This window comes from Gorilla gorilla, chromosome 17 (assembly GCF_029281585.2).
Source record: "Gorilla gorilla gorilla isolate KB3781 chromosome 17, NHGRI_mGorGor1-v2.1_pri, whole genome shotgun sequence".
Taxonomy (NCBI): domain Eukaryota; kingdom Metazoa; phylum Chordata; class Mammalia; order Primates; family Hominidae; genus Gorilla; species Gorilla gorilla.
The window spans coordinates 35,689,317-35,699,450 of record NC_073241.2 but is presented as its reverse complement, the minus strand read 5'-3'; positions in this window follow the sequence as shown (position 1 = coordinate 35,699,450).

The window sequence follows — 10,134 nt, the reverse complement described above, 5'->3', positions numbered from 1 at the left end:
AGAATCTGCAAGTGCATATTTGGATAGCTTTGAGGATTTCGTTGGAAACGGGAATATCTTCATGTAAAAAGTGGACAGAATCATTCTCAGAAACTTCTTTGTGATGTTTGCATTCAACTCACAGAGCTGAACATTCCCTTTCATAGATCAGGTTTGAAACAGTCTTTTTGTAGTACCTGGAAGTGGACATTTGGAGCGCTTTGAGGCCTATGGTGAAAAGGAAATATCTTCCCATAAAAACTACACAGAAGCATTCTCAGAAAAATGTTTAGGATGTGTGTACTCAACTAACAGAGTTGAAACTTTCTTTTGATAGAGCAGTTTTGAAACACTCTTGTTGTAGAATCTGCAAGTGGATATTTGGATAGCTTTGAGGATTTCATTGGACACGGGAATATCTTCATATGAAAAGTGGACAGAAGCATTCTCAGAAACTTCTTCGTGGTGTTTGCATTCAAGTCACAGAGTTGAACGTTCCCTTTCATAGAGCAGGTTTGAAACACTCGTTTTGAAGTATCTGGAAGTGGACATTTGGACCGCTTTGAGGTCTATGGTGAAAAAGGAAATATCTTCCCATAAAAACTAGACAGAAGCATTCTCATAAACTTGTTTATGATGTGTGTACTCAAGTAACAGAGTTGAACCTTTCTTTTGATAGAGCAGTTTTGAAACACTCTTTTTTTTATTATACTTTAAGTTTTTGGGTACATGTGCACATTGTACAGGTTAATTACATATGTATACATGTGCCATGCTGGTGCACTGCACCCCCTAACTCGTCATCTAGCATTAGGTATGTCTCCCAATGCTCTCCCTCCCCCTGCCCCCCACCCCACAACAGTCCCCAGTGTGTGATGTTCCCCTCCCTGTGTCCATGTGATCTCATTGTTCAATTCCCACCTATGAGTGAGAATATGCGGTGTTTGGTTTTTTGTTCTTGCGATAGTTTACTGAGAATGAGGGTTTCCAATTTCATCCATGTCCCTACAAAGGACATGAACTCATCATTTTTTATGGCTGCATAGTATTCCATGGTGTATATGTGCCATATTTTCTTAATCCAGTCTATCATTGTTGGACATTTGGGTTGGTTCCAGGTCTTTGCTATGGTGAATGCTGCTGCAATAAACATACGTGTGCATGTGTCTTTATAGCAGCATGATGTATAGTCCTTTGGGTATATACCCAGTAATGGGATGGCTGGGTCAAATGGTATTTCCAGTTCTAGATCCCTGAGGAATCGCCACACTGACTTCTACAATGGTTGAATTAGTTTACAGTCCCACCAACAGTGTAAAAATTTTCCTATTTCTCCACATCCTCTCCAGCACCTGTTGTTTCCTGACTTTTTAATGATTGCCAATCTAACTGTTGTGAGATGATATCTCATTGTCATTTTGATTTGCATTTCTCTGATGGCCAGTGATGATGAGCATTTTTTCATGTGTTTTTTGGCTGCTTAAATGTCTTCTTTTGAGAAGTGTCTGTTCATGTCCTTCGCCTACTTTTTGATGGGTTTGTTTTTTTCTTGTAAATTTGTTTGAGTTCATTGTAGATTCTGGATATTAGCCCTTTGTCAGATGGGTAGGTTGCGAAAATTTTCTCCCATTTTGTAGGTTGCCTGTTCACTCTGATGGTAGTTTCTTTTGCTGTGCAGAAGCTCTTTAGTTTAATTAGATCCCATTTGTCAACTTTGTCTTTTGTTGCCATTGCTTTTGGTGTTTTGGACATGAAGTCCTTGCCCATGCCTATGTCCTGAATGGTAATGCCTAGGTTTTTTTCTAGGGTTTTTATGGTTTTAGGTCTAACGTTTAAGTCTATAATCCATCTTGAATTGGTTTTTGAATAAGGTGTAAGGAAGGGATCCAGTTTCAGCTTTCTACATATGGCTAGCCAGTTTTCCCAGCACCGCTTATTAAATAGGGAATCCTTTCCCCATTGCTTGTTTTTCTCAGGTTTGTCAAAGATCAGATAGTTGTAGATATGTGGCGTTATTTCTGAGGGCTCTGTTCTGTTCCATTGATCTATATCTCTGTTTTGATACCAGTACCATGCTGTTTTGGTTACTGTAGCCTTGTAGTATAGTTTGAAGTCAGGTAGTGTGATGCCTCCAGCTTTGTTCTTTTGGCTTAGAACTGACTTGGTGATGCGGGCTCTTTTTTGGTTCTATATGAATTTTAAAGTAGTTTTTCCCAATTCTGTGAAGAAAGGCATTGGTAGCTTGATGGGGATGGCATTGAATATGTAAGTTACCTTGGGCAGTATGGTCATTTTCACGATATTGATTCTTCCTACCCATGAGCATGGAATGTTCTTCCATTTGTTTGTATCCTCTTTTATTTCCTTGAGCAGTGGTTTGTAGTTCTCCTTGAAGAGGTCCTTCACATCCCTTGTAAGTTGGATTCCTAGGTATTTTATTCTCTTTGAAGCAATTGTGAATGGGAGTTCACTCATGATTTGGCTCTCTGTTTGTCTGTTGCTGGTGTATAAGAATGCTTGTGATTTTTGCACATTGATTTTGTATCCTGAGACTTTGCTGAAGTTGCTTATCAGCTTAAGGAGATTTTGGGCTGAGACAATGGGGTTTTCTAGATATACAATCATGTCGTCTGCAAACAGGGACAATTTGACTTCCTCTTTTCCTGATTGAATACCCTTTATTTCCTTCTCCTGCCTAATTGCCCTGGCCAAAACTTCCAACACTATGTTGAATAGGAGTGGTGAGAGAGGGCATCCCTGTCTTGTGCCAGTTTTCAAAGGGAATGCTTCTAGTTTTTGCCCATTCAGTATGATATTGGCTGTGGGTTTGTCATAGATAGCTCTTATTATTTTGAAATACACCCCATCAATACCTAATTTATTGAGAGTTTTTAGCATGAAGGGTTGTTGAATTTTGTCAAAGGCTTTTTCTGCATCTATTGAGATAATCATGTGGTTTTTGTCTTTGGCTCTGTTTATATGCTGGATTACATTTATTGATTTGCATATATTGAACCAGCCTTGCATCCCAGGGATGAAGCCCACTTGATCATGGTGGATAAGCTTTTTGATGTGCTGCTGGATTCGGTTTGCCAGTATTTTATTGAGGATTTTTGCATCAATGTTCATCAAGATATTGGTCTAAAATTCTCTTTTTTTTGTTGTCTCTCTGCCTGGCTTTGGAATCAGAATGATGCTGACCTCATAAAATGAGTTAGGGAGGATTCCCTCTTTTTCTATTGATTGGAATAGTTTCAGAGGGAATGGTACCAGTTCCTCCTTGTACCTCTGGTAGAATTCAGCTGTGAATCCATCTGGTCCTGGACTCTTTTTGGTTGGTAAGCTATTGATTATTGCCGCAATTTCAGCTCCTATTATTGGTCTATTCAGAGATTCAACTTCTTCCTGGTTTAGTCTTGTGAGAGTGTATGTGTCCAGGAATTTATCCATTTCTTCTAGATTTTCTAGTTTATTTGCGTAGAGGTGTTTGTAGTATTCTCTGATGGTAGCTTGTATTTCTGTGGGATCGGTGGTGATATCCCCTTTATCATTTTTTATTGCATCTATTAGATTCTTCTCTCTTTTTTTTTTATTAGTCTTGCTAGTGGTCTATCAATTTTGTTGATCCTTTCAAAAAACCAGCTCCTGGATTCATTAATTTTTTGAAGGGTTTTTTGTGTCTCTATTTCCTTCAGTTCTGCTCTGATTTTAGTTATTTCTTGCCTTCTGCTAGCTTTTGAATGTGTTTGCTCTTGCTTTTCTAGTTCTTTTAATTGTGATGTTAGGATGTCAATTTTGGATCTTTCCTGCTTTCTCTTGTGGGCATTTATTGCTGTAAATTTCCCTCTACACACTGCTTTGAATGCGTCCCAGAGATTCTGGTATGTTTTGTCTTTGTTCTCATTGGTTTCAAAGAACATCTTTATCTCTGCCTTCATTTCGTTATGTACCCAGTAGTCATTCAGGAGCAGGTTGTTCAGTTTCCATGTAGTTGAGTGGTTTTGAGTGAGATTCTTAATCCTGAGTCCTAGTTTGAATGCAAACATCACAGAGATATTTCTGAGAATGCTTCTGTGTAGATTTTATAGGAAGATATTCCCGTTTCCAACGAAATCCTGAAAGCTATCCAAATATCCACTTGCAGATTCTACAAAAAGAGTGTTTCTAGTTCTAGAAATCAAACTAGAGACACTCTTTTTGTGGAATCTGCAAGTGGATATTTGGATAGCTTTGAAGATTTCGTTGGAAACGGGAATATCTTCATATAAAATCTAGACAGAAGCATTCTCAGAAACATCTCTGTGATGTTTGCATTCAAGTCACAGAGTTGAACATTCCCTTTCATAGAACAGGTTTGAAACACTCTTTTTGTAGTATCTGGAAGTGCACATTTGGAGCGCATTGAGGTGTATGGTGAAAAAGGAAATATGTTCCCATAAAAACGAGACAGAAGCATTCTCAGAAACTTGTTTAGGATGTGTGTACTCAACTAACAGAGTTGAAGCTTTCCTTTGATAGAGCAGAAGACTAAATTGAAGTTTAAAATAATTGTAACAATTGCATCTTATATATCAGGTGAGATTTCATAGTTTGGTTCAAGTAGTTTTCAAGTGACAAATTTTCAAGGTTTTTAGTTTTCAAGAGTTGTGCAACTTCATCAACCAGAAATCAAGCAAAAGGCTAGATAAGTAGCAGCAGGTGCAGGATTCTTGATATTGAAACTTTTAGGACTTTTCTCCTTAGGGATTCCAATGTTGTACATTTTATTTCCAGTATAACCCCTATGCATAGGATAAAGTAGTTTCACATGTTTAATTTTTCTAATTAGTTATTTGGGTCTCAAAATGTCCAGTTTATCAAAAAATCTTGTGCTGTGTACTGGGGACCATCTACTATAGCCTGATCATTGAATTTTTCAAGAACTTAAAGGGTTCCCTAAGTCCAAGGAAGACAATCAGTGTCTACAAGTCAGGAGGAGCAGGGGAAAGGGCATTCTAATCATTGCTTTGTTTTCATTGATTCTGTTGCTGCTTTCTTGCCATTGAAAGTACTCTTGCAGTCTGGTAATGATTATCCTTTGCCACCAGGATGCCCTTTCTATTTGAGATCCCTCAATCTTCATGTTGATCCATAAAAAGGCTTCAAAGTTACAACTACTGTTTTTAGTTCCCAGACTAACAAAAATAATCTAGCTTTTTGTCTTGACTACCAACCACTCTGGACTTTATTTTTTTTGAGATGGAGTCTCGCCCTGTCACCCAGGCTAGAGTGCAGTGGCGCAATCTTGGCTCACACAACCTCCACCTCCCAGATTCAAGCAATTCTCCTATCTCAGCCTCCCAAGTATCTGGCACTATAGCCACACACCACCACGCCTGGCTAATTTTTGTATTTTCAGTAGAGATGGGGTTTCACCATGTTGGTCATGCTGCTCTTGAACTCCTGACTTCAGGTGATCCACCTGCCTTGGCCTCCCAAAGTGCTAGGATTACAGGCATGAGCCACCATGCCTGGCCCACTCTGGATTTAAGGACAGTTCTTCCTTCAATCAGCAGCCAAAGAGTCCTGATTCCTGATTCTAATTAAGAAGTTTAACTTGGTATTCTATTTTTGATGGAAGGATGGCTGAAAGAAGGGAGACTCAAACAACAGATGAAGGCAAAATACTCTGTACTGAATTTTCAATGTAATCTTAAATTCTATGTTTAATTGAGATGACCCATATTCTTTTTTTTTGATATGGAGTCTCGCTCTGTTGCCCAGGCTAAAGTGCAGTGGCATGATCTCGGCTCACTGCAACATCCGCCTCCTGGGTTCACACCATTCTCCTGCCTCAGCCTCCCAAGTAGCAGGGACTACAGGCACCTGCCATCACATTTGGCTAATTTTTTTCTATTTTTAGTGGAGACGGAGATGACCCCAATTCTTAACTGCCTCATAAATACTGTTAATATATTGAAAGTTTTGCCCTAGGCTTTTATTAAAGTCAACTATATAGAAAAAGTTTCTCCTATCTTGAAATGTATTATTAAAGACATCATCCCCAATAATATTCCATATTCTCTGTTTAGGAAGCCCAATTGTTTTCAAATTCAAGAATTCAGAGAAATCTACTTGTTACAATAGAGTAGAATGGATAATGGGCACCACATCCTGAAGTGTATTTTAATAAAAATTCATGTAAGATGGTTCAAAATTTCATTAACTACTTTATATAAAAAAAATGCCTGGGAGAATTCTGTTTCTAGCAGAGTGGCAGACTGATGCCTTGAACAACCCTCTTATTACAAAACTGAATACTCCACATGAAAACAAATCTTTTCAAATGCATTGTTAAGCTGTGAAGAGAATAACGAAAGTTCTAAGAAACCAAAATCTAAATGAAAACACAAGTCCAGGCAGGCACTGAAAACCTAAAAAAAAAAAAAACTGAAGACGCCAATTGTTGGCAAGCATGTGGAACAGCAGGAAGTCTTTAAGCTGCTGCTGGTGGTGGAGGCCAAGCCACTGTGCTCCCAGAACACAACACAGAAGCCTCCACACTGAAGCAGAGCACAGGTGCCCTGGAGTCTCAACCCCATCCAGGAATCCTCCAGCAGAAGTGTGTGTGCCCCTGCATACCTGCAAGTCCCATATCCAGACCTAGTGTTCAGGGCCGTGGGATAACAGCCAAAAATAGGAAATCTTTTTACTCATCAATGGAAAAATGGTGACACAGTCATATAATGGAACTCAACAATGACAATAAATCAATGTCTGCCATAGACAAGAACATGGATGTGTTCTGTAATACTGAACCAAAGAAGCCAGGCTAAATAGAATGTGCTGTATTTCATAGAAGTCAAAACCAGGCAGAACTAATCTACATCAGGAACTGGGAAAGTAGCTATTTTGTGGGTTGGCACAGCAGTGCCTGGGAGAAGCCACAGGTCAAGGCTACTGCTTGGTCCAGGGCGTGGCAGCCTGGTGTGCTACAGTTCATCTAGATGCACACTTATGATTCGGGCACTCTTCTGTAGGTACATTAACATTTCAATAAAAAGCTTATTAAAACATTAAAACTTTCAGAAAAATCCACATTGCTTCAGTAGAAATTAGCACATAAACGTTTAAAAAATACATGTATATGGTGGGGGAAAAAATAGTTCAAAAGAGTATCCAGTGAAAAGTTTAAGAGGGAGTGATGCCAGCAAGGGGCTGATCAATAGCCCCTGACAAAGACAGCCAAAGCAGCAAACAGTTATATTTTGATGAAAGTCACTAAAGGAGAGCCCCAGAGTGCATCAAGGAGTAGCAGAAATCCAGTAGAGCCCGGAAAACAGGACAGCCACATAAAGGAGGGAAGGAAACATCTGGCCCCACCACCCATTCCCCCAGAGGGATCAGCCTGAAGCAGAGGGGATGTCTCCCTGCAGGGATAAGGAAGCAAGAGGGGCCCAGTAGCCCCAGCACTCCCCTCAGAGAAGGAACTGACATTGTGCCCCACCCCCATGGACCAGCTGCTGCTGCAACATGCCCTCCTGGACCTGGACCACTTCAGGAGCATATCCCACACAGGGTGAGCAGCCACCGCACCCTTCTTCCATCCTCAGGCTTTGTTGCTCTATATCACACCCACCTAGTGGCCCACCACCCCCGAGCCGCTGTTACACTGTCTTAGGCCATTTAGTGTGGCTGTAACACAATACTTGAGACTCGGGCTAACTTATTTTATAAAAAAAGGTTTATTTGGCTCACCCTGCTTGTGTCTGAAAAGTCCGAGATCGGGCAGCACAACTGGTGAGGGTCTTATGCTGCTTCATCTCATGGGGAAAGTGGAAGGCGAAACAGGTGTATGCAAGAGGCTCACATGGCAAGAGAGGAAACACAAGAGTCTAAGAAGCTGAACTCACTCTGATAACTATCCACTCCTCGTAACTAATCCAGTCCCATGAAAAGGCATTAATCTATTCATAAAGGATCTGCCCTGTGACCCAAATAACTCCCACTAGGCCCCACCTCCCACACCACCACATTTGGAATCAAATTTCAAATGGATGAAATTTCAAATGGCTCATGGGAACAAATGATGTCCACATCACAGCATACACCCCACCTGTGGGGCCACGCTGCTGTGCCCCTCCCCTCCCAGCTGCCATTGCACCCTGCCCCTTGGAGCCTGAGCAGACTTGGTGCCCTCCTTTCCAGGGAGTCAGTGCCTTGGCCAGTCTGAGCAGTCACACCCCCCACTGCACGAGAGCTGAAGCACTGCCCTGCTTCACAGGGAATCAGTGACTTGGCTGAACTGAGCAGCCACACCTGCCAGGGATGAGCCAACATGGCACCCCTATATCCCAGGAAAACGGCATTGGCTGAACTGGGGTACCTTGCCCTTCAGGACAAACAACTGTAGAACCCTGCTTCCTTGGAACTGGACTAGCCCTGGAGAATCTGAGTTGCCCAGGCACCTGCCTCCCCAGGGAGAGAAGTAGTTGCTGCACTGGTCCCTGCCCCCGAGGGCCCAAGCCACAGTAGTGCTCCACCATTCTGGGGTCCTTGCTGATGCTGCGCCTGGCCTTACAGAGACTGAGATGCTGCTGTGTCCCACCACTGCAGGGTCCAGAGTCACTATCATGTCACTCCCATGTCCAGAGTCACTCCCATCCCCTGGGAGTTTACTTCTTAAACTCTTCGCAAAACAGAGTGAGAGGAAGTAATTCCAAACACATTTTACCAGGCCAGTATCACCTTAATACCTAAGCCAAACCAAAACACACACACACACACACACACACACACACAAACCAAACAAACAAAAACTACAATTCAACTTCTCCAATAAATTAAATAGTGATGCAAACATCCTAAAAAAATTTTAGCAAATAGAATTCAAGAACACATCAAAAACATTATACATCGTGTTTAAGTGGGATTTATCCCTGGCATGCAAGGCTGGTTTAAAATATGTAAATCAATCAATGTGATATATCACATTAACAAAATGAAAGATAAAATGACATGGTCACCTCAATTGATGCAGTAAAAGCATTTAACAAAGTTTAGCAACCTTTCTTGATAAAACCTCTTAAAAGTTTATGTATAGAAGGAAAGTGCCTCAACATAATAAAGACCATTTATGAAAAACCCACAGTCTAATCATAGTTAGTGGGGAACAACTAAAGCTTTTCCACTAAGATTGAGTACAAGATACGGATGGCCAGCCTCATCACTTTTATTCAATAGAGTACTTGCAAGAGCAATCAGATGAGAAAAAAAGGCAACTAAATTAAAGAAGTAAAATTATCTCTATTTACAGATGACAAGATCCTTTACGTAAAAAACTCCAAAGATTCCACAAAAAACTGTGAGAACCACTAAATCAATTCAGTTAAGCTGCAAGGTATAAACTCAACATATAAAAATCAGTTGCATTTCTGTATACAAATAACCTAGCTGATGAAGCAATCAAGAAAATAATCTCATTTACGATAGCTTCAAAGAAAAACAAAAACTTAGGAATAAATTTAACCAAGAAGGTGAGAGGTGTGTACACTTAAAAACCATAAAACATTGATGAAAGAAATTTAGACATTAACAAATGAAAAGACATCCTATGTTTATGGATCAGAAGAATTAATATTGTTAAAATGTTCACACTATCCAAAGCAAATATACAGATTTAACACAATCCTCATCAAAGTTCTGACGACATTCTTCACAGAACAGAATAAAACAATCCTGGCCAGGCACAGTGGCTCATGCCTGTAATTCCAGCACTTTGGGAGACCACAGCAGGCGGATCACGAGGTCAGGAGTTGGAGACCAGCCCGGCCAACATAGTGAAACCCTGTCTCTACTAAAACTACAAAAATTGGCCAGGCATAGTGGCATGTGCCTGTAGTCCCAGGTACCTGGGAGGCTGAGGCAGAAGAATTGCTTGAATCCAGGAGGCAGAGGTTTTAGTGAGCCGAGATTATGCCACTGCACTCCAGCTTGGGTGACAGAGTGAGACTTCGCCTCAAAAAAAAAAAAAAAAAAAAGAAAAGAAAAGAAAAAACAATCCTGAAACTCATATGGAACCACAAAAAACCCCAAACAGCCAACAGATAACTGTGAAAGAAAAAGTTGGAGGCATCACACCTCTTGATTTAAAATTGTATTACAAAGCTATAGTAA